General features: G+C 36.8%; 1 protein-coding gene across 1 annotated transcript in view; it reads left to right on the top strand.

Moving 5' to 3' along the window:
* The first annotated feature begins 16435 nt into the window (after positions 1 to 16435).
* LOC145672512 (trissin receptor-like) overlaps positions 16436 to 26990 on the top strand; it is a 145118-nt gene continuing 134563 nt past the window's right edge. The window contains exon 1 of the mRNA XM_081741675.1: positions 16436 to 16709. The gene's annotated coding sequence lies outside the window, so the exon portion shown is untranslated. The remainder of the gene's footprint in view (positions 16710 to 26990) is intronic.

Raw genomic sequence — 26990 nt, forward strand, 5'->3', positions numbered from 1 at the left:
ATTGTAGTTTTTCGGAACTCACCGACAGAAAAATTGCCAAAAGTGAATATTTTTAATTTTTAGGGAGTCTAAAGGGGAGATGAAGAAATTCCCCATGCTATTTAAATAGGCATTTTTTTGGACAAATAATCTCATATTTTAAGTACTTGAAATTGGAATACAAACGTGAAATTCGGTATGCTTCAACGTTTTCGTTAGTATTACCTAAGTAAGTCAGTAAAAATGAAAATATCCAAATTTAGAGTGGTTTTATGGGGAACAGAAAAACCTTTTCTATGTTATTTATATTGGACGTCTTCTAAACCCGAAAATGTTTAGGCACTTCCGGCAAGATTAGAATGATGAAATTTGGCACGATTGTATCCTCCCGGGACTAACCAACAGGAAAATTGCTAAAACTGAATATTTTTAATTTTTAAGGAGTCTAAAGGAAGATGAAGAAATCACCATGTTATTTAAATAGACGTTTTCCTGGAATACAAAATCTTATATTTTAGATAGTTGAAATAGGAAAAGAAACTTGAAATTCGGGAATTGTAAGCTTAAAAGGTGTGAGGAAGTAGGACGAGCAATGGCGAGGGTGTGAGGGCGAACCCCCGAAGGGCAAATTCAGAAAATATGAAGAACAAAAGGCACGAAATTCACTGTTGATGAAAAGGCTGATACGTAAGAGATTCTCACACTGTTCACAGATAGAGACACGAAGTATCAAGAACATTTTACATAACGACCGTGGTAACTATAATATAACTCTGGTACCAATATATTTACGAAATCGGTTACATTTTGTTGCTAGTCTCACTTAAATTCGAACAAATGGATTTCTCATTTCTTCGAAAAACTCATTAATTTTAAACATTCTCACCTCTACATTATCTTACTTATCAAATTAATTTCAATATCTATTTAATACCAATGACTGCAATAAAGGAAACATATTCACCGAAAAAAGACAAAATATTGGCTTTCCTTGTCTGGGTTTCCAACCACGAAATTTACGGCAGTATGTACGTGTCTTAGCCCACGGTTTTAAAAGTTAACTGATTCACAGAACGTGCCTCATTAACTTGCTTAACTACTTATTACTAGCTTTCACTTATTTTACTCGCACACCAAGAAAAACTGTATGTGGCGTACGTAAAAACGTTTGTTACATGTCTAAATCCTGTAGTTGTTGGACTTAACGTACACTAAATGTATAACTGAAAAAGTATATTTGAACGTACTTTCCGTATAAGTGTTCCGAATAAACGTACTTTCCACACGAACGAAAAGACTGTATGTAGGCGGTCAGGATCTCACATACAGATGGCCGTATGTAACTTATAGCTGACGTACATAATGTACGGAAGACTGTTAGATATCAGACATCCTCCAACGACATTGTGTAACATGTAAGCGGGAAAGAGGGCAGTGCGTATGTAACATGTGGATAACGTATGTTAAGTATAGCCAATACACCAGCGAGGAGGGCACCAACTCGACCACTCAGACGATTGACAACATTATCACTATGCACATGATGTGTTCAATAACGGAATCGTTCCCGATTTCTGATTGTAAGGACAGGTTTTTTTTCTAATGAAAAAATTTCCGTAGCAAATTCCTCAAATTTCATTTTCAAGCCGTTATAGTGTACCTTTATGGAGAGTTTCGCATCTTTATCTCATTAAGAAGTACCTAATGGCTATGGACAGTTTTTCGCCCATAAAAAATCCCATAGTACATTCCTTAAATTTGGAACCTTTATTTACACAGATCATTACATAAGGTAGGTACCATTATGCAGAGTTCAAATCTCTATCTCATTTGGAAGCACCTAATCAATGATGAGTGAGTAAAAGAACCGATCTCTGTTTGAGTAAGGACAATTTTTCACCCATAGAAAATTCATAGCACATTCCTTAAATTTCGGATATTTTTCATATTCAAGCCATTATAAGCTACCTTCGTGTAGACATTCACATCTTCATCTCATTGCGAAGTACCTAATGGCTACGGACAATTTTTCGTCTATAAAAAATTTCCCATAGCACATTCGTCACATTTCGGACTTTTTCCATACTCAGGTCATTATAAGATACCTTTATGCAGAATTTCACGACTTATCTCATTGGAAATACAAAATCAATGTGATGAGCGAGTGAGTGAACCGATTTCTGCTTGACTAAGGACAGTTTTCACCCATAAAATTTTTCCATAGCACTTCCTTAAATTTCGGACATTTTCCATACTCAAATCATTATAAGGTACCTTTATGCAGAGATTCATCCTTCTATCTCATTGGGAAGTACCTAATTAATGCTATGAATGAGTCAATCATTGAGTGAACCGATTTCTGCTTGGCTACGGACAGTTTTCACCCATAAAAATTTCCTTTAGTACATTACTTAAATTTCAAACCTTTTCCGTACTCAAGTCATTATAAGGTACCAATATACAGACTTTTACGTCAATATTTCATAAACAAGTACTTAATCAATGTGACGAGTGAATGAATGAATCAATATCTGCTTGACTAAAAATAGTTTTTCACCCATAAAAAAATTTCCATTGCACATTCCTCACATTTAAGACTTTTTTCACACTCAAGTCATTATAAGGTCAAGTCATGCACAGCTTCACGTCATTATCATTGGAAACTAACAAATCAATGTGAGGAGTGACTGAATGAACCGTGCTTTGATAAGGACAGTTTTTCGCCCATGAAAAATTTCCAATAGCACATTCCTCACATTTCGGAATTTTTTCACACTTAAGCCATTATAAGGTACAGTACCTTTATGCAGAGTTTCACGTCTCTATCTCATTGGAAAGTACCTAATCAGTTTGATGAGTGAGAAGACGAACATATTTATGTTTGGCGAAGGACAGTTTCTCGCCCATAAAAAGAATCCCATAGCACATTAATCACATTTCGGACTTTTTCTGTACTCTAGTTATTATAGGGTGCTTCTATGCAAAGTTTCACGTCTATACCTCCTTGGGAATTACCTAATCAATTTGATGATTGAGAGAATGAAACGATTTCTACTTGGCTAAGAACAGTTTTTCGCCAATAAAAAAATTCTTATAACACATGCCACACATTTCGGAATTTGTCTATGCTCAAGTCATTATAGGGTAACTCTATTCAAATTTTCACGTTTCTATCTCATTGGGAAGTATCTAATCAATTTGATGAGGGAGAGAATGAACCGACTTATGTTTGACTAAGGACAGTTTTTCGCCCATAAATAACTCCCATAGCACATTCCTCACATTTCGGACTTTTTCCATATTCAAGTCATTATAATGTACCTTCATGCAGAGTTTCACGTCTCTATCCCATTGGAAAGTACCTAATTAACTTCATACGTGAGTGAGTGAAACGATTTCTTGCTTGGCTAAGGAAAGTGTTTTGCCTATAAAAACTTTCCCATTATACATTCCTTAAATTTCGGACTTTTTCCATACTCAGGTTATTATGATGTACCATTGTGCAGTTTCACGTCTCTGTCTCATTAGGAAGTACCTAATCAATTTGATGAGTGAGTCAGTGAAACAATTGTTTTCCTGGTTAAGGACATTTTTTTGCCCATAAAAAATTTCCCATAGCACATTCCTCAAATTTCGGACCTTTTCCATACTCGCGTCGTTATAGGGTACCTTTATACAAAGTTTCAGGTTTCTATCTGATTGGGAAGTACCTAATCAATTTGATGAGTGAGTGAGTGAAACGATTTTTTCCTGGCTAAGGACAGTTTTTGCCTATAAAAAATTTCCCATAGCACATTCCTCAGATTTCGGGCTTTTTCCATACTCAAGTTACTGTAGGGTACCTTTATGCAAAGTTTTACGTTTCTATCTCATTGGGAAGTACCTAATCAATTTGATGAGTGAGTGAGTGAAACGATTTTTTTCCTGGCTAAGGACAGTTTTTTGCCTATAAAAAATTTCCCATAGCACATTCCTCAGATTTCGGACTCTTTCCATACTCGCGTCGTTATAGGGTACCTTTATACAAAGTTTCACGTTTCTATCTCATTGGGAAGTACCTAATCAATTTGATGAGTGAGTGAGTGAAACGATTTTTTCCTGGCTAAGGACAGTTTTTTCCTATAAAATATTTCCCATAGCACATTCCTCAGATTTCGGACTTTTTCCATACTCAGGTCGTCATAGGGTACCTTTATACAAAGTTTTAAGTTTCTATCTCATTGGGAAGTACCTAATCAATTTGATGAGTGAGTGAGTGAAACGATTTTTTCCTGGCTAAGGACAGTTTTTTGCCTATAAAATATTTCCCATAGCACATTCCTCAGATTTCGGACTTTTTCCATACTCAGGTCGTTATAGGGTACCTTTATACAAAGTTTTAAGTTTCTATCTCATTGGGAAGTACCTAATCAATTTGATGAGTGAGTGAGTGAAACGATTTTTTTCATGGCTAGTGACAGTTTTTTGCCTATAAAAATTTCCCATAGCACATTCCTCAGATTTTGGACTTTTTCCGTACTCGCGTCGTTATAGGGTACCTTTTTGCAAAGTTTCAGGTTTCTATCTGATTGGGAAGTACCTAATCAATTTGATGAGTGAGTGAGTGAAACGATTTTTTCCTGGCTAAGGACAGTTTTTGCCTATAAAAAATTTCCCATAGCACATTCCTCAGATTTCGGACCTTTTCCATACTCAAGTTACTGTAGGGTACCTTTATGCAAAGTTTTACGTTTCTATCTCATTGGGAAGTACCTAATCAATTTGATGAGTGAGTGAGTGAAACGATTTTTTCCTGGCTAAGGACAGTTTTTTGTCTATAAAATATTTCCCATAGCACATTCCTCAGATTTCGGACTTTTTCCATACTCAGGTCGTTATAGGGTACCTTTATACAAAGTTTTAAGTTTCTATCTCATTGGGAAGTACCTAATCAATTTGATGAGTGAGTGAGTGAAACGATTTTTTTCATGGCTAGTGACAGTTTTTTGCCTATAAAAATTTCCCATAGCACATTCCTCAGATTTCGGACTTTTTCCGTACTCAAGTTATTGTAGGGTACCTTTATGCAAAGTTTCAAGTTTCTCTCTCATTGGGAAGTACCTAATCAATTTGATGAGTGAGTGAGAGAAACGATTTTTTTCCTGGCTAAGGACTAGAGATGCAAAAAAGCCGGCTTTTTTGAATCGATGGTTTTTTTCACATAAAAAGCCGGCTTTTTAGGGAAAAAAACGAGAGTTTTGGAAATCTTGGCTTTTTTCAACTTCATGATTTTTCTATCTAAATAGCTTTCTTATAGTATATTCTATAGTTAGATAAAAATTCCATGACCTGAATGTGATATTTCGCTCTGAAATTCACCATCAAGATGGATGGAGCACATGTTTTACGAATAAAAGCTAACATGAAGAATGTGGTATTTGAGGGTAATTTTAGAGGCTATTTAACTTTATTTTAACTTTTGAGTTATCGACATCTTTTTTCTTTTCTAGTTTGTCATCCGTGTTTCATTTCTAAGAGCTTTTAGTACTCTAGCTTCTAGCGCAAAAGTTAAACTTGCCCGTTTTTCTATTTATCCGTCAAAGCGTACGTTTTTCAATATATCCGTCAAACCGTACTTCCACATTTCTGTTATACTGTAGCTGTGAAGTGATTTAGCAATAATTTTCCGGACACAACCTTGAATACCAATTTATACAAATAATCAGTAGCGGATTTAGAAAAGTACTTTAGGAGGGTTTTTTCTGATTGTTTCGTTTCCTAAAAAGTCCTAATTTTATTTGGGAAGTGCTTGAAGTTTATGAGTACAGGCATAACTAATATTTCGTTTCGTTTATATGTTTAGCAATAATCTTCCGGATACAACTTTAAAAATCATTTTATACTGAGAATCAGTGGCGGATTTAGAAAAGTATTTTGGGAAGGGTTTCTTACTAATGTTTAGTTTCTTTAAACATTCGTAATTTTTATTTGACGGAAGCTTAAAGTTTATGAGTAAAGGCATAAATAATAGATATTTCGTTTGTTGCAGACATTCCGTAACTTTGGGGAACGGGCTTCAGTCCGAAAGACCGCCCCCCTAACCTTCGCAAAACCGTCACTGCTGGTAATTAGTAATAATAACAATTTAAAAACAATAAAAAAGGAAGTCGCCCAACTCACAGTACACGCACTATTTCTACATTCACAGATGGAATGAAGAAAAGCTTTGTCAGAATGGTCGAATGCTGGTTGAATCCCGGACTTCCCGATAGAAGCGCAAAAGCTAATCACTCAGTCATGTTTGTTGTGCAGTTGTATTTAGCTTAACTTAAATATATTCCGTGTCTTTTTTTTTGGGGGGGGGGAGTTCCGTAATGATATGTTGAATCCCTCTTGTTAAAAATTCAGAAAACTTGAGGATTGGGTAAACTGTGATGGTGGTTTTATAAAACTTAACTGTAGAATTTCAAGAATATACAGAACCAAAAGCTCTAGATGTGCAGCCTTTAAGTGTATCATATAAATCTAAGTATTTCTCTTATGTTTTATTTTAATTTTATTTTGTTTCAAAAAGAGGGTATGGAATATTTTGAAGTAAAAATACTACATACTATTTTGCTAGTTATTTGTGTATTCTTTAAAAAGAAGTGTTTACTTTTAGGGTTGGCTGATTTACACCAACTTTTTTTTTTAATAACTGGTTTAAACTACAAAATTAAAAAGAATGAAAAATGCGAATCGTGTGAACTTCATGGTAACGTTTCCAGATATCAAACCACCTGCAATAGTTTTATTTCCCTTTCACCTTTTAATCAAGGTGTCCCATGTTCAATTCTCGGTCGAACCACAATCCTTCTTTCATGCGTAACCCAAGTAGCGGTTCGGATGTCAGTTTAAGCGAAAGTCTTCTCCTTGATAACCTCGGTATTTCGTAAGGATGTTAAGCCTAAATATACGAAACAAACCAAATTGTATATTTCTACATGCCTAAATGCGTGTTGTTTTATAAAGAAGCCAATATTGCTTAAATATATTGATAGAAATTGGCAAAATTTATCGATTGCCTACGTAGCTTCCAACATTAGCTTGGATTGGACTTTCAATGATATCTACGTACCGGTACTAAATTTGTAATTTAATACCTCAGTTTTAGCGTACTGATTATGGTACGTTGACCTTTAAATTTTACATGCAAAGCAATAACAGGATTTTCCCGTTATTGTCTTACATTTCAAGTAATGACGGGATTTTCCCAATGGCTAGGGCGGGAGATTCTCAACTTAAGAAATTTACTGACCGCACTTCTTTAAGCTTATGAGAGTTCTTCCGGTATAACCCCGCTGTTGCATAATAACATCAAGGCGAAACAAACTTAGGCTATTTCTGTGAATATGTAATATAAATACATGAAGTAAAAAATTTAAGTCAAAAAAGCCTGGTTTAAACCAAAAAAGCCTGGTTTAAACATCCTCCAAAAAACGGGTTTTTGGCATATTCAAAAACAACCACGGTTCTTGCCAACTCTGCTTACTTTTGTATATAGGAGGTTAAAAATTCTTATTATATACATTGGTTAATCCTGTGGAATTCATAATGTAAATATGTTGAAGAAAAATTGTTTGAAATATTTTTTCGAAATTCATAGTTTATTTTCGATGTTTTATATTATTATCTGCATCAACCACTAATTAAATGACTTTTTGTGTTATAGAGAAGCGATACAAAGTCTGTTTTATCAATTTAAAACAGTATTTTGAAAAAAGCCCAAAATTTCCGAAGCAAAAAAGCAAAGCAGAAAAAACCGAGTTTTTTTTCCAAAAAAGCCGGTTTTTTCCCGAGCCCTTGCATCTCTACTAAGGACAGTTTTTTGCCTATAAAAAATTTCCCATAGCACATTCCTCAGATTTCGGACTCTTTCCATACTCAGGTCGTTATAGGGTACCTTTATGCAAAGTTTCAGGTTTCTATCTCATTGGGAAGTACCTAATGAATTTGATGAGTGAGTGAGTGAAACGATTTCTTTCCTGGCTAAGGACAGTTTCTGGCCGATAATAGATTTCCCATAGGACATTCCTAAGATTTCGGACTTTTTCCATACTCAAATTGTTATAGGGTACCTTTATGCAAAGTTTCACGTTTCCATCTAATTGGGAAGTACCTAATCAATTTGATGAGTGAGTCAGTGAGCCTGAAAACTGCATATTTTGGGGGTCCAGTACTCGAATATGGTTGAAGGTAGGAATGTGAGATTTCGCATATGGGTACATCTGTGGGATATCTCCTTACATTCTAAATTTCATGTTTCTACTCTTAATAGAATCGTTTTTATAAAGCCTCGAAATCGGCGATTTTACCCAAAACTCTTGTTCGTGTATAATATGCTTACGGCAGTGTAGGCCAGTTTTCATTTGTTTCGCGGAACTTGGCTGCCATGCACTGCCGTGCATGTTGATAATTCATTACCTCCTGATTAGGTACAATGCAGAAAACTCTTGAATTCCTTCAAAAATTGTTGAAAAATTTACTTCGTATATTTTTACAGAAATTTCGTTTAAATTTAGATAACAAGTAGCTACTTTTTTCTAGCGTGTACATTACAAAATATTATCGTTTAAAATTTCTGTTGATGTTTGGCAAATTTTTGCCTTTCAGATTCTTCTCTTTATTATGGAAATTTCAGATTGTGTTTAAGAAAAGAGAACAAACAAAAATAATATTTTAAAAAGTACAGAAGATAAGTAATATGAATTTGATCTTTTAGAGATATTCCGGTATCATCTGCTGGGCCGTTATATAAAGTCGCTAGTACTTCTTTGTCTTCTTGTTGCGTTTACTCCCAGTAGAGACATACAGATGGTGATCAGAAAAATAGAAACACCTGTAGTTGGCAACACGTCAGATGTATGGGTTGGCAGTGATTGTGGCGCCCGCAGCGCAGGACCGCTGGTGGTGGTGTGTTAGGTCGGTCTCCATACTACATCAGGCGCAGTGCAACAGCAGCACTGTTGCCACACTTGGTACAATTGTACCAAATTCAGCCCTTTTTGTCATTCATCGGCCCGTTGGTACCACGCTGGCATTTTCAGCCCCTTTTGTGGCAAAGTTGGTACAATTCCGCCCAATTCAGCACTATTTAACAAATATAAATACATATTTAACAAATATAAATACATCTCACAAATATAAATGCTGTGTGTTGGACTCTCTAAAAAATATGATGTTGAACATTTATTCTGTGACGTCGCATCGCATAACGCCATGAATTTAGTGTGCGAAATTCGTAATTCGAACTATACCGGGAAACAAGTGATGCTAGATGGACGCATCCTGATAATTTATATCTTAATATTTTATTATAACGTACTGTTTACACGCGAACTCGGAGATGATTGATTTGTTCCTCGTTTTATGTATTTTTTCATATATAGCCATAATACCCTTTAGGTTTATTGGTCACTTTGAAATAGAGGCGCGTTTGGTTTCCCTACAATACATACCGAAGATGATAACTGTTTTCCCTTTTAATTTGAGGCTTCTGTTATACTTCCTACGTATGAGAAAAGTTTCATATACTTCCATGGTTCAGGATCCTCCTATTTGGATGTTTTTATTAAAGTGATTTTTAAAAAGAGCACTTTATTTAGACTCTTGGAAGAGGGGATGAGTGTTCTAGAACTTTACTCTTTTAGAGCCATGTATTACAATTGAAGGGGAAGGGGAAGAAAGAAGGAATGTCACAAAACTGTATTTTCGAGAAAACTACGTTTTAATTTTGAAAACCGCGTACAAAATGAATAGGGTTATTCAAATCTTTTGCCCCTTTCCTTGGACATTTCTACATCTACGCATGCATGACATATACAGGCAAATAGTACCAAGAGTCATCAACATATAGGGCAAAGCACCCGTTAAAGCACACACATGGACATTCCTTGTTTTTTCCCCTTACCCTTCAATTGGTATAAAGAAATGAATTCAGCCCTCTTTGTTTCAATTTGGTACTATTTTTCAGCCCACTCCAGGGCTAGGACTGTGGCAACACTGAACAGCAGTGTCCAGTGGCTGCAGCAGACGGAGGTAGTGTAAAATGGGAGACCTCTCAGATTTTCAAAGAGGGCAAATTGTTGGTGCGCGGTTATGTAGAGTGAGTGTGACGGCAGTGGCTACTGTGTTAGATGTGTCGCGTGGTACAGTGTCGAAGGTGATGACGGCCTACACAACACACGGGAAAACCACATCGGGGAAGCGGAACAGTGGCGGAAGAAAATCATGAGTGACAGGTCACGCCGGGTATTTAAGCGCATTGTCACGCAGAACCGTCCTGCCACTGCGGAGCAAGTGACGGAGGAACTTAATCAGCACCTCCCCAACCCTGTTTCGACAATCACAGTCCGCCGCGAATTACATGACATGAACTTACGGGGTCGTGTTGCACGGGCCAAACCGCTCATCAGGGACCATAACGCTTTCGCACGCCGCAAATGGTGCCGCGACCATGCAACTTGGACCGTTGAGGACTGGAAACGTGTGATATGGTCGGATGAGTCATCCTTCACCCTATTCCCAACCACGGGCCGTGTTTATGTGTGGAGAACGCCCACAAGAAGCTTATGATCTGCAGTATCTCCGCCCAACTGTGAAACATAGCGGCGGCTCCGTGATGCTGTGGGGCGCCATATCATGGTTTTCATTGGGTCCTGTGGTCACACTTAGCGGACGAATCATTGCCAACGATTATGTCGCAATTTTAGGAGACCACTTGCATCCTATGGTCCGGATATTGTTCCCGGACAATGACGCCATCTTCCAGGATGATAATGCACCCATTCACACAGCTGGCGTTGTTACAGCGTGGTTTGAGGAACATCGGGATGAAGTTCAATACCTCCCCTGGCCCGCGCAATCCCCAGATCTCAACATAATTGAACATCTGTGGTCCGTCTTGGAAACACAACTCCGGCGACGATTTCCACCTCCATCCTCTCTCACAGAACTGGCCGATGCCCTGCATGAGGAATGGTGTAAAATTCCACTTGCTACCATTCACGATCTCTATTCCTCCATCCGACGTCGCATCAAGGCTGTTCTGAAGGCGAAAGGTGGCCCGACACCATATTAATCTGGTAAGTTGCAATTTCGTTCAGGTGTTTCCATTTTTCTGATCACCATCTGTATGTCAAGACATGGTTTTGATATTGGAGTCACAATGTAACTGCAGAAGAAAACTGCATCAATAACAAATGTTGATGGTACCGGTAATAACGCGAAGTGAAACGATGGTTAATTGTACATCAACCTAATACAAAGGAATACTTAACACATACATACATCATGATTTTTTTTCTCGATTTATAAAGTAGATTGTTTACAGAATAATTGTTTCCTATATTCAACGTTGCAGTTCCTAAGAAAACATGCATTTCTCATTGTTTTATTATACATATACGTATATCCTATAAACAAATATTTAGTATTGAATTGGATCGTCAGTTACTTGAACATACAGTAGTTGTCATATTAACAAAAACGTATTTCTATTTACAAATGTTTTGTTAATACTTTCGACATAGTTCCTGACAAAATATGGCCATTTTAAATTCTAGATCATAACTAACTCGTAAACATTAAGCTAATTATTAATCTTTTAAGGATTATAATGATGTGAATATAGTCCGGAGGTATAAAACTTTCACAAGTAATAAACATGTCAAAACTCAATGCAAAAAACAATATTGTTGTAGGTCTTACGGTTCCTTTGAACCATCCGGACTCATTCTCCTTCTCAGTGACCGCTAGAAATGAAATCCTCAAGTATATTGTTGGGTGAATTAAGATATAGACTTCAATACGCCTTATTGTTTCATTTATTTATTACGTTCACTGTCAACACCGATCTGATATTGGAAGTCTTTCTATTGTTTTTTTTAATAATTTACTGTATAATTCATTTTGCAACAAAGTAGGTAGAAGTTAAAATCTACTGGACTTTACTTCGTTACTGAACTTATGTTATCGAGATTATCAGTATTGACAGCTTAAATATACAGTAATAACTTAGAATACTTGGAGGGCGGACTTGGGTAAAGGAGCTACCGATTCATGCATGCGTGGTGAATGGCTGCCATCTTGATGGCCGCCATCTTGGATCCAGGTTATTTTTTTGAAATGGGAAGTTAGGCATGTGATATTATTTAACACTGTTTTGTGCAGGGGAATGCAGTCCTACAAGCAGAAATGCGTTATCATGTCCTGTTCCAAAGTTATGTCGCCCCAAAGTCCCACCTACAGGATGTGCTCCACATGTTGCCCGTCCATTGCAACACACAACTGTAGTCTCTTAAACCAGTCCTCCTGAACCCGTAACAACACAGCGGGGGTGACGCTATCACAGGCGTCCTGAATACGTTCCTGTAGGTGTGCAACATCCCGAATCTTCTCCTCATACACCAGGTGTTTTAAGTGTCCCCATAAAAAATCCAAAAGAGCTACAGGCAGCGCATTGTGCGGTGGGGCACCATCTTGCTGAAAATATTGCGGCAAGGTAATATCAGGGCGGAGAAGCAACGGAAACACCAACTCCTGTAACAGGAATCGGACACCATTTAGGGTACCAGGAATGAATAAGGGTTCTATGATCGACGTGTTCCATATGCCACACCACATGATATGAGCAGGGGTAACCCTCTTACAGGGATTGATCGCATGTGGGTTTGCATCCGACTAATATCACATGTTCTGGCGATTCACTTCCCCATCCAAATAAAAGTTTGCCGAGTTTTCATACTGGCAGCAACCACCATTGTGGATGTCTCCTCATCTGTCGCGGTTCGTGGGGTCCTGATCGTGGTCTGTCGGAAACATTACCAGTTACACTGATTTTCCCAATGAGGTAGCTAACGGTGTTGTGGCTTATTGCAGGTCTTTCCGGGTGGCGCGCGTTGAAGTATTGGGCAATCACATGACTGCTTCTTTCCCAAAACATTAGAATGATCTCAATTCTTTCCTGCTTCGTCAGTGCCATCTCGCTCTATATGCAACGAAAAGAAACCCTGTCAAATTTGGGGCGTCACGTCTTTCTTGCAGCGTTAGTGCCATGTTGCTTTCCCTGCAAGGAAACAGAAAACAGCTTTGGGGCATCATAATTTTGGAACGGGACATGATAACGCATGTCTGCTTGCGGGACATGATAACGCATTCCCCTGCACAACACAGTGTTAATTAATGTGTCACATGCCTACCTTCCTATTTAAAAAAGTAACCTGAATCCAAGATGGTGGCCATCAAGGAGGTCGCCATTCATCACGCATACATCACTCGGTATCTCCTTTACCCAAGTCCACCCTCCGCTAGTCAGATTTGCTTTAATCATGTTCATTTCCAAAATAATCCACTGTACTAAGACTTATGGACCACCCTGTATTCACTGCCAAATAATAATAATAATAATAATAATAATAATAATAATAATAATAATAATAATAATAATAATAATAATATAGCATCAGGAAGGAATCGTCCAATTCAACTAGAATTCGGAGCTCCTTCGTGGCTAAGTGGTTAGCGTGTGAACCTTTAGCTTGGGAGACCTGTGTTCGATTCTGGTGTCAGCTCAGGTGGTTCGGATTACACGTTAACCAGTAGATCCCGTCTCATATAGCCTCGCTGCTTAAAGAGACGTCAAACTCAAAATCAACTCAACTGGAATTCGGTAGATGTCTAGCGCTATGGAGGGTGTACAAACATTCAGAGTTTCAAAAATCGGGAACATTGTGAGTGGCCACCAGAGGTCCGTAATGTCAGAAGCAAGGAGTTCAGCCATGGTCTTGTCAGTCAGTTATGAAGCGTGAGTGAGTAAGTCACAGTGTTGTCACAGTTGGTACATGTACCAATTTCAGCCTCTTTGTCATTCGTCGGCCCGTTGGTACCATTTTCAGCCCCTTTTGTACAATTCTACCCAATTTAGCATCATTTAAGAAATACTTTTCACATTTTCAAAAATATCAATAACACTTATCCTACATCTCACGTTACTCATATTATGTGTTGGACTCTTTAAAAAATGCTGTTGAACATTCATTCTGTGTAGCCTCCTTCGGTCGTGAAATAAGCCAGAATAAGATGCAATAATTTATATTTTAATATTTTATTATAACGTACTCTTTACACACGAACTCGGAGATGATTGATTTGTTCCTCGTTTTATTTATTTTTTCCATATATGGCCATAATACCATATTGGTTTATTGGTCACCTTGAAATAGAGGCGCGTTTGATTTCCTTACAATACATACCAAAGATAACTGTTTTCCCTTCATTTTGCGGCCTCTGTTATACTTCCTACATGCAAGAAAAGTTTCATCTACTTCCACGGTTGTTCGGGGCCCTCCTATTTGGATGTTTTTAAAAAGTAATTAAAAAAAAAGCACTTTCTTGATTTGGACTCTTGGAAGACGGAGAGGAGTATTCTAGAACTTTACCTCTTTTAGTTTCGTGTTATAGAGCCATATGTTATACTGGTATACAATAATGAATTCAGCCCTTTATGGTTCAATTTGGTACTATGTTTTAGCCAGGGCCGGCGCGAGGGGGGTCGAGCCGTGTCACCGCCCAGGGCGGCAAAATTTGGAAAAAGAAAAGAATACGAGGACGGTAAAATTTGAGAAAGAAAACAATAAAGGGGCGGCATGTGAAAGTACCGCCCAGGGCGGCAAAACTTCTAGCGCTGGCTCTGGTTTCAGCCCACTCCAGAACTAGGACTATGGCAACACTGGTAAGACAGCATAGGTGCAGAAACATCAAGAAACACATAATGCCTCGTCGCCACATTAGAAAGGCTATCAACATTTGACTGCATTCGAAAGAACCCACTTCGTGGGATTGCACTTAACCGGATGAGCGTTTCGTGCGATTGCTAGACATGTGAGATATTCCAACGTCACTGCGGCCCAATTGCCAGACCAATGGATACGTGAAGACAAGAATCCACGACGTGAAGGTTCAGGCCGACCACGACAGACTACAACGCAAGAACGCAAGAAGTGAACTTTTTACCAGAACCTGTATCATCTCACGTCGTGTCTCGATAACTGCTATCAACTGGATTGCGGGTACACGATGCCCTGGGATAGTTTCGTACAACCAAATCCGTTGTCGGATTGATCTGATACTGTATTATAATCATTACAATAAAGTTGTATGGCCTTGGAACCTGTGAAATTTTGCTTCATTATTTTAGTTTCTTCTGGGTGTTAATTTTTGTCAGTAAGTGTACATTAAACATATCACAGAAAAAAAAATTACAAAAGTATAAATCGCTACAGCTCCCAAGAACGAACTGCACGACAAGGAATATGGGTAGCCAACGAGCAGAGAGAACGTATGAACAAACACTCATGAATAAGTCAGCGTCCAGATTCAAAAGCACCATTCGTTTTCTGGGATATAATATGGTCGAATTTTTCTTTTGTATTCCTAATAATTCGAGTTATAGGACGTTTGATTCTGAAAGCAATACTGTAATTATTTGATTCCTGTTTAATTTGAAATGTCTTACGGCAACACTCTGGTACCTTTACATAAATGAGTTTCTAAAACATGCAATGTTTCCCAGAAGATACAATTCTTTCTCTGCCAAGAAGACGGATTAGGGTTCATTTTCAGAATATGCTGTGCCAATTAGTTCGGAACATAACCGTTACTAATGATTCGAGAGGCGAGAAAAATAAGTTTCCTTGACAGGTTTTGAGTAGGAGTTATTCTTGGAGAGAATTTTTTTTTTTAGAAAAAAAAAAAACTGGAGCTTATTTCCTGCTTAGGTTTCATTTTCAGGGAATCACAGTAATAACAGTTAATACTATGCATTTTGATATGTTAGGTCACAGAACCATGAAAGAGTATTTTTTTAAAAATAACTGCAGAGTTACAGAAAGAAGGAGATTAATTCCTAATTACTATATTCAGTACTTCTTCGTTAGACACATTCCATTCCTCTGTTAATACAAAAGAGACTATGGAACCACACAGTTCTTTTAGTCAAATTAACCGAAGCCAAATTTTCGTTCTTTGAAAAGTTTTTTATTTGTCTTTGGGCAGATTGATATATATATATATATATATATATATATATATATATATATATATATATAAGACAAAGTGAAGTGCACTGGAAACCACAAGTTCTATGGAATTAAATTGGCCTTCTTTCGTTCATTCACAAAAAACAGACACGTCAAAGATAGAGCAAACGAAAGCAAGAGAAAGAGAGAGAAAGAGAGAGAGAGAGAGAGAAAGAGAAAGATGAAAGAAAGATACCAAAAATTGCCTGCGCATGAGTGGTCCTTTTTGAAGCGTGGCGACGGGAACGGCGCCTGATCCCATTTGCGCATGTAGAGCAAAAGCGGAGCATTTCTCATCTAAGTTTTGCTTCAAAGATTTGCTTTAGATACACCTGTGGCAGTGCCCGTCGGAACTTTGTGACGTGAAGTTCGGTTTTCGGACACAAAAGATTGTTGTAGTTTGCTCCAACGCGCACACACACACATTCATGGAACAGAGAAATACTTTTTTTCCCCCGCTAACTTACTTAAAGATAGCGAGAAAGAGGGTTTAGAAAAACAAAAAAAGAATGTTCGAAATTTAAACACGTAAAGAAATATGTATATATGTTACAGAACTGTGTAATCATAATAAGTACACGTGTTTTGCAGATCGAACCATTACTTGTCAGTAGGACTAATATTATCTTTTTCGTGGTACGTACATATTATTGATTTTATTATTAGTATTATTACTCTAAATTTATAACTACAGTTTTTTCTGTTAATAAAATTTAACGATACTGAACCATATATATTCAACTAGAAATTTGCAGCTTATACACCTAAGTATATTTCTGAACTTAATTACACTAGAAATCTCTGCATATGTAAGATTTTTCAGCAATATCATACTGTTGTGATAAACGTTAGTTATATCAAAGTTTAGCGTAACATTCAGCAGTGGACCAATAGCTTAACGTTGAATCCGAACCACATGAACTTTCACCAGAAGTCGAACTAAGGACTCCAGTTTCTAAGGTGCGTACGGTAATCATATAGCCATGAAAAATTTGTGTGTAGCAAAGGTGTTGCTACACACTCTTGTTAAATTAAAATTAAATGTACGATGAGAAAGTGAGATAGCATTAGAATAACAATTATAATAGAAGTTATTTATGTGTAATAGAAAATCGTAATTTCAATTCTCCTATCGGGGCAGCGGTGGCTCAGTGGTAGAGCGTTCACATCTGGTGTATGGGGTTCTTGGTTCGATCCCAGTTCGCGCCAAGTGAGCTTTGTGGTGGGCAAACAATGTGTGCGTGGATTTTCTCGTGGTTCTCTCGTTTCCTCCCACTTTCTTCATTCTATCATTTCATTCTTTTCTCATTATTACCGTCTCCTTTAGCCTAGCCGGCATAACCGTGGGACATAAAACTTAAAGATTTTATTTTCAATTCTCCTATACCAACTGTTATGTTTAATTCTATCTTTGCAGCTGGAGAAAATGTTTCTTCCTTTCTATTTATAATTTTCCTTGGAAAACAGTGCTTCTTTCAACGTTCGCATTTTACTAATTTTTACTTAAATTTTCGATATTAAATCTATGGAGACAGTTACATACTACAAGTTTAGTATTCGTGCAATAAAGGGACATAGGTGTTGCTATAAGTTGTATTTTTCTGTCATTCATTACAATAGGATTACTTTCTCTTCTTTCAGAACAGTGACAAGGAATTCTAAGCAATAGCGTCATTTCAGATATTGCTTGCGAGGGGACAAGACCCTCCGAAATACGTCATTGCTTGTAGAACTCCCCCATCGTTGAGGAAATTTTTAAAATTAATAACTATGCAGAATTTCCCCATTCGTAAGAAAATCGCAAATAAAACACTGACTATTATTAACATATGATAATTATCAATACTATTGACAGTCAATTCATTATTTGTTCCACGTGTAACAGTAAAATGTAGTTTAACAACTATTTAAGGAAGCAGTATATTTACTACAAATTTTCTTGTAATATTTACTAGAAGACTTACAGTTTTTGAATTCTGTTATAACAGTATATTATTATTATTATTATTATTATTATTATTATTATTATTATTATTATTATTATTATTATTATTATTATTATTATTTTCAAAATAATAGGAGGACAATATCACAAGTTAGAATTTTAAGGTTATCTATAGTGAGAAAATACTACACGCGGTTTGGTCCCAAGTGTATCTTTCACCAGCAGAATGTTAGTACATTATTGTGATGAAGAAGCTGAGATTTGTGACCAATGTGCCCACTGTTCTGGATCGATCCTCGGAGAAGATACTGGACAGGCAAGGGCGCCGGTCCTGGGGGTCAGAGGGGGCCCGGTCCCCCCCAAACTTCATGTGGGTCCCCTCATTATATTTGCAAATTTACAATATTTGGCATAATTTGAATGCATTTTGTCTTAAAATCCTCATATTCGCTTTCTGCATCTGAATGCTCCCCCCCCCCCAGATTTACAATGAAATAGGCGCCCTTGTGGACAGGAATACAAAATTAGGGAGTGGTTTCGATCACATTTTGAAACAATATGTGTCGTATCATATTTCTAAAAATTAGTGCTGGAAAGATACGTTAAACTCAAGTCAATTAATTAAATTCAGCGGAAGCTTCTGATCACTTGCTGTAAGACTAGGGGTCAAATTATTGAACAGGAATCGTCAAGTGTGTGCGAGTGATCATATTTGCTTTATAGTACTTTTAAGATGCGGTATTCTTTCTTGTTTTTGAATGGGCACGGGTGGCTCAGTGGTAGAGTGCTTACTTCTGGTGCGTGGGAACCTGGTTCGATCACCGGCCAAGTAAGTTTGTTGTGGATTACATCTTGTCCATGAGTTTTCTTGTTTTCCTTCAACTTTCTCATTCCACCAATTCTTCCATTATCAATCATTTGCTTTAATCATACGTCTAGCTTAGCCTAACAGGCATAAACGCGGGAAGTTAAACTGAAATATTTTCTTTCTTGTTTTTTGAAATTGCAAGCAAAAAAATCCTGCTCGAAATTATTGTTAAAGTAGCAGAAGTCTCCTTTTTTCGCGCGGAAAGTTTCCAAATCTAAAAAAAAAAAAAAAATCCAAGATATAGGCATCTTAGAAAATTACCTGACCCTTTTTCTACCCTTGTAAGTCAATATATATATATATATATATATATATATATATATATATATATATATATATATATATATATATATATATATATATATATATATGAAAACACTAAAAATTGTAAACAACATGGAAATCTTACTTTATGTATATAATCTAAACACGAAAGTTTATGTCTCTAAACTTAAACTTAGAGGATTTCAAGATATTGATATACTTTCATAATAATCACAGTCCCCGATTCACCCCCTTCATGTCGAATTTTGAATAATAAGATATCCATAGTTCCAAACCTTTTAGTTTCGTAACACGAAATTTGGAATTTCCACTTTTCATTTAAAATAATTAATATCATATTTCTACGTTTTTTTGGGGGGATAGTTTATCTCCGTAAGTGAATCACCTTTTTTCCTTCTCTTTTCGGTCAAATATGGAAACACATGTTGAATTATTTGAAATGACAAATCTAAAAATTGAAATTTCATATCTTTAAACTTAACGAATTCAGAGACACAAAGGTTTCATTATAATAATATGGAAACTATTATTTCTCCTCTTAAACTCCGGAATCCTTCGTTATTGTTACTTTGCATCACAAATGCTCTGTACTTATCAAATTTCAAATTTCTAGCTTAAGCGGTTTAGCCAGGCGTTTATAATCGCTCAGTCAATCAGTAAGCACTCCTTTTGCCATATATGGAAATTTCAATGTGGCATAATATGGTCAAACGCAGGGCCGGATTTAGGGGGGTGCAAAGGTGCACATGCACCCCTCTTCGTTGTAAATATGCACTACCTAAAATGAGAAGCTAGCAGTGAAAATAGCTACACTTTCCGAAAATTTCTGCTGTCATGTTTCCATTTGGGCTTAAAACAAAAGGAAGTTTTGCAAAATCGATAGTAGAAGTCAATTTTCTAAAAGTTGAAAGAAAAGGATTCACCGAGAACAGACACTTAGCATTTCCAGGGCATTTCTCCATTCACACCACAGATGCCTAAAGACATTTAAAAAATTCCAATTCAATTAAAATATACTGGTGCACCCTCCCTCAGAAAATCCTGGATCCGACCCTGGTCATGCGGTTGATATTTAAGAAGATAGGCAGAGATGTTTATTATTAATCGTTATTACTTTATAAGCCATGTTTAGTTTAAGGTTGGTTTAAAGGGACAGGTTTTGTCGATAGATGACAGTATAATCTTCGTATATCTTCCATGTATTTTTTATCTTCTACGAAAATTCACGATTTCTGTTACAAATTTCAATCTACAGACTTCAAATTTGTAGAAAAGTAACTTCATAATCTATCGAAGGCAATAATCCGTGTTGATGTTTTATTTAGAATTTTCTTCATTGTTGAAATGGTTTGATTGTAGAAATGGATATCCAAACCTTTAACAATGGAACTGTTTCAAGAATGAAGAAAATTCTAAATAAAAAATCGGCACGGATTGTTCCCTTTAATAGGTTATGTAGTTCCTTCTCTAAAAATTTGAAGTCTCTACGTTGAAATTTGTAGAAGAAATTGTAAACTTTCGTGAAAGGTAAAAAATACATGGGAGAGATATGAAGACTGTAGTGACATCTATCGGCAAAACTGGTCCCTTTACACTAACCTTAACCCTTCAGAACTTGTTTCGTAATAGAAAGTTCGTAACACGATCTTTTGAAACGAGTTCATAAAATTGAAGTTAAACGTGAATATTTCCTTTTAAATACTATTCATTTTGTTTTAATTTTAGTTTTCTAAAATATATATGAGTTTATTGAATGCTTTATTTTGTTTTGACACATGGTATAATAGTTGCTCGTTACTATTGTTTCACTAAACAACAAACAACTTAAAATGAAGTGATCACAGCTCACGTCGAATGGGTTTTGTTGTGCAGAAACATTGTGTGTACGCTTTTTCTTGAGGTTTTGCCGTGTCCTCTCACTTTCGTAATTCCACCATTATCACTCGTCTCATCGTCGTTCACCGCCTGAGTCTCGGTGCATAATCGTAGAACGTTAAGCTCAGAAAAATAAATTAATAACTAAATAATAGAAAGTGATAGTAAGTACTGAAAACTGTTAATAGTATTATAACCAACACTAAAACACATACTATATTTTGATAAGAATTTAACACCTTGAGTTTGGTTTTATTTCACTCATGGTCAGTTTCAACTTCAGAATCGGAATTAGAAGCCTTCATACAAGTTGACAGTGACAATTCCAGGTGGTAACCTGGGGGTAAATCCCCTCGGAGCTACGTAATTTACACGGAGCATTTCTCCGATCGGGCTGAACGTGGGTTAGCATTAGTCTTGCAGTACTACTTTCTCCCCAATTTTATTCAAAGTCACCACAAGGTAAATCTTCCGACATCATCGCTGGACATGAAGGTTGTGTACTCTTTATGGACATAGTAGTTACATGACACCTTTTCTCGTTTTTCCGTTTTTCTTCCGGTCACAATGGTAGTACCTTCCGGGAACAATTCTGACATTGCTGGGTGGTGGAGCAGTATTTATTTCTGAAGCCCCTGTTATTTCATGTAGCTTATGTTTTATGTTTAGAGGAAGTATTTTGTTTAGAGGATGTCCTCTCAAATATTCATCGCAAAAGCTTTTAAGAAACTGTTCATATTTCAGTTCAGTATTCTGTCCCAGCACAATAAAATTATTTATCTCGGCTATGTTCAGTAGACAGAAAAACAAATAGTTATTTGCTATTGATTGGACGTTCTACTTACTGAATCATTTCTTTGATCTTGTTCACAGTGTCTTTGCCTCCTTAAGTAGAATTGAAGACCTGAATTGCAGAATATCTCGAGTCCACCGGAGTATTTTTTGTGATTTTAGAAGAAAGATAGAAGATTATACTTGGCATGCTATTCTGTTTAGCTAAAAATTATTTCATATTGTTTTAAAAAAGATTTTGATTTTGATTTGCGTATTAGCCTATAGATGTTAACATAAAACAAAACGCAAAATTCGGAGAGAAAGAGTGGACTTGAGACGTTATGCAATTCAACTCTTCAATTATAAAATGTAAGTCCAAACTATTTTCTCTATTCTCGTGATTGTGGATCGACTAATTTATAAATTCTTTGGTTGGAATACGTAACTTTGTCGCCCAGAATACGTAGTCCATAAGAAATAGACTCTATGCTCGAAGTAGTATATTTGCTGCAGCTGCCATCTGCTTCACTGCAGACCAAAGGCATGTTAAATTACATCTACTCGTCGCATTAGATAGTGTACGACAGTGTATATTTCATAATGTTTCCTCATAATCTTTTCCTGATATATTGAAATGGATGAACTTGGTGATTCTGTTGTAATATTTGTGTTGTCACCAACTAATCAGAGTCATGATATCTTCTTAATCATCATGACTTGGAATAGGCCCAACCTCTCTATAATTGACAGAAAGCCCAGAATTGTGTCCACTTAGAGGAATGCATTATTACATGTTTATTTGTCAACACTATCCAGGTGGCTTCTATTCTCTCTTCTTCATCATCTCTGTATTATCTTGATTGATCAGTACGTGAAATACCACTAAATGCTCAAAGAGGGCATTAAGATACTAAAACAAAGAACATTGCAAAAGATTATCAAAAAATAGTATTATGTTTACGTATTGCGAGAAGTTGCTCATGATGCAATCGACCAGATACTTTCTTTCTAAAGAATCGCGTACGGTCGAAAAGGCCAGTTCGTGAACATAAGCATTGATACGAAAACTTATTACAACTAAAGGAAAACAATAAATTTGTATCTCGAAGGGATGAGTTTACATGAAGGTATAGAGAGGGGGTGGTAGGTGGGTCGAATAAGCTGTAATCTATGCAACATAATTCTTTACCACGGTCTTTTAGACCGTGATGTGTCTGTAATCTTCTAGCACAGTCTTTTAGACCGTGATGTGTCTGTAATTTTCTAGCACAGTCTTTTAGACCGTGACGTGTCTGTAATTTTCTAGCACAGTTTTTTAGACCGTGACGTGTCTGTAATTTTCTAGCACGGTCTTTTAGACCGTGACAGGTCTGTAATTTTCTAGCACAGTCTTTTAGACCGTGACGTGTCTTCCTAAGTCAACAGTGATAACATAGTAACAACTTTACAATTTATACTTTGGAAATTAGAACAAAACAACCACAGAAAACAAGGTACAAAATAACTAACTAACTAACTCTATGGCCTATGGAACCCGGAGGTTCAATGCCGCGTTCACAAAAGCCACTCACTTCTATCCTTAGCCAATTGGATCCAGTTTCTACTTTGTATCCCAATCTCTGCGAGATCCATCTTAATATTGTCCTCCCATCTGCGCCTAGGTCTTCCTAATGGTCGTTTTACGATTGGTCTTCCAGTCAAGACCTTGAAAGCGTTTCTACTTTCTTCCATTCTAGCTACATGACCCGCCCACCTAAGCCTCCTAGACTTGACGACCCTAACAATGTTGGGTAAACCATATAAATTATGTAGTTCCTCGTTATGAAGTTTCCGCCATTCCCCATTCCCGTTTCTCTTGGGTCCGAATATTCGTCTCAGGATCTTGTTCTCAAATACTTTCAGTCTATATTCTTCCCTCAGAGTAAGTGACCATGTTTCGCAAATAAAACTAATAAATGCAAAAATTGCACGATAAGTGAAACCAATAAAAGTGCCCAGTATTTCTCATATTTGTTATCACATGTGACAGAAAATTCGTTTTTGCAAATAGTAATAGTGCATTAAAATTTTATTTATTTATTTTGAGTGTTTATTTGTCACAGTTAGAAGCCACCAAAGGAGATCACAGAAAACAATATACATATACAATCTGTTAGTTAACTGTGAATTGTTTTATATTTACAATACGTAAGTAAAAAATATATATATATATTTTCAGTAGAATTAAAACTAAAAGTTACGAGCAACGAATTACGTAGTTTTTAGTGGTTCCGCGTCACGTAGTCACTAGCGCTCTCGTTTTTGGCGCGAGCAGCCCCGGCTTCAATTTTTAGTTGGAACACTTGGTCGAAAAAGTGTAAAAGTTTTTTCAAGCCAACCATCCTGAGTAAAGTTTTTCCGCTGGGTTTCCCTATTCATACCAGGTAAATACCAGGATGGTACCTAACTTATAGGTCCCAGGCTGCTTCTTTGTTTCCCTTTCCTCGGATAGTATGATAGGCCGAGAAATGTTGTTCGTCATACGTGACGGGCTAACATAGGCATAGATGCCAGAAGCCAAGAAATCTGTTTCCTAATCGTCATCCTCACGCACTTTTTTTTAGCAGACCATAAAATATTGTATATATTAATTTTCTTCAAAAACTATGAACATTACGCATTTAAGCTTAACTCTGTCATTTGGTTCAGTTCGGTGTTTAAAGATACAGTAGAGCGTCGATTATCCGAAGTAATTGGGGGACATGGGTGTTCGGAAAACTGGTTTGTTCGGATAATCGAACTGTACTGTACTGTACTGTACTGTACTGCACTTCTACAGCCAGTGCCAAACCGACAGAAGTGTGCTGATTGTTGAAACACAGCGACTGGCGGCTTGGCCGGTCAGCAGCGCCTTATGAAGGCCCCATTAGAAGCAATGTTCCGCCAGCGGTGGCTCAGTGCGGCGACTACTGTGGGAAACTTGGTTTGGGAGTGAGGGGGATGATGGACGGTAGGGTGGGAGAGTAACAGGTGCGAGCGAGTACACAGTTCGGTTAAGCGGTCGTTCGGTTGACCGACGTTCGGATAATCGACGCTCTACTGTAATTTTATCTTTAGACACTATTATACAAAAACTAAAGTTTTAAGAGTTCATTTGGAAAATATCGCATTAGCCATGCACTGTACTGTCATCTCACTAGTCATAATGAAACGTTTAATAAGGATATACAGTACTTCAGTACCAATATCTTTTTAATAGGTACGTGTATATTATACTGCAGCAGTTTCTAAGTTTTAAAGAAATTATTTTTGTAGGTTTTCTCAAAACACTATGCATGAGGATTTACATATACCCATATCATTTTGTTCCGCTTAACGAGATCTATCACTTGGTATATGTCACATCATACAAGAAAAATTTCTTCCCCTAAATCCTAATGTAGAACTTAATCTATATGCCTATACGCTTATAAATAAAAATGAAACTGACTATGTTTGTGATTTAATAACTCTTAAACCACTCAACCGATCACAATCAAATGTTCTACATAGATGAAGTTCCGGCTCAGGATGGGTTTTATCATTTTACTTGGTCGGTGCAAGTTAGTGGAGGAGGAGGGACAGATATATAAAAATCATCGAAAATTACCGATGTTAGTGTCAATTACATAGTTTTCGGGGTCGCTGAGATGAAGAGTGTTCACTTCCTTAGCCGTTTAAATCCAAATTCAGCCCCGTAACTTGGGGCCAGGAGGGATATACAGTATATATATATATATAGTGAGAGAGAGAGAGAGAGAGAGAGAGAGAAAGAGAGAGAGAGAGAAAGAGAGAGAGAGAGATGACCGAAAATGATCGATATCAGAGAGCGCTTAAATAATGGCAAAGAGAGACTGGCTAACTGAACATATTACTAATTTTTCTTATTTTGACCCAGGTAAGCGCGCAATTGACGCTAGTGTAGTGTGAAATTTGTTCTTATCTTTAATGTTTAGCGTTCTTCTCCGTGGTACGTGTGGTGTGCGATTCATTTCCCTGTGGAAACACCATTGTTTGTTTATAGTCCGCAACGCGAGATGATTAATTGCTTTATTTGTTTTCATATCTTTTCTAAAAACCAAAGCTAAGTGTGATTAAAGCGGAATCAGATAGGACTATGCATTCTGTCTTCCACCAGGATTCGACCTCTAGACCTCGTGTACCGAAGGCAAACACACTAGCTGCCAGACTAGGGATAAGGACTTACGTTATTGGTAAGTAATGCTATGACGAGGTGGCGTACTCCTGTCTTGAAGAACGAACAAACAATAGGGATGAATGCATCAACTTGAAAATGTATCGCTGAATTAATGTTCATATGTTTTGTTCTCCTTTAATGTCAAAAAGTTTCGCTTCATATAGAAATTGAGTTTATTTTGTAGTTTTCGAATGAAACAAAACACAATTATCTTAAATTAATAAATGAAATAAAACCTCTAATCCCCCATGATTATGCCCCGAGACTAAGGAAAATAATTATAAATAATAAAAAAAATAGAATTAATGAAATAAAATAGTAAGAGAAACACATACAATTTTTTTTCCCTCCAGCTTCACCAAAATAGATCCCTGGGCTTTCATTCGATCTTAAATAAAATCTTAGTACTATCCTACATGTAGCTACAGGAAGTATGACTTTTGTGTGTAACTTCTATGCTTCTGTTTAGTTCAAGTTCCATTTGCGTGCAGTGTTTTGTGCATATCTTTTGTGAATGAGATGATTATCAGTGCTGTTAATCCTTTATTCTACCCTATTATCCCTTGATGTCGTGTGCCAATCAATGATTTGTATTTTTCCTGAAGTTTTCTTTTCGAGCTCTTTTCCATCTTCATTGTGTGGGCTATTGTCGTTCTACTGTATAATTTGAGTCCTTGTGATTAGTAGTTTGATTTCCCAGAATGGTTCAATCTTGGTAAATTATGCGGGCGTCCAGTAATGATCCTGGATTGCATTTTTAGTACAGTTATATTTCTGTTCTTTGATTTTAATGAAGGAGTGTATATATACATATAATATACTGCCACTAATTTGGTCTCACAATAATTCCACTGTCAAAACGGTTTTCGTGCACACAAAAGAGATTGTAGAGGATACGTAAGTCCAGTTATGGATAAAAAAAATACGCATGCAACTCCAGAGCTGTCCTAGAAA

Source organism: Thermobia domestica, chromosome 2, assembly GCF_964235325.1.
Source record: "Thermobia domestica chromosome 2, izTheDome1.hap1.1, whole genome shotgun sequence".
Classification (NCBI taxonomy): Eukaryota; Metazoa; Arthropoda; class Insecta; order Zygentoma; family Lepismatidae; genus Thermobia; species Thermobia domestica.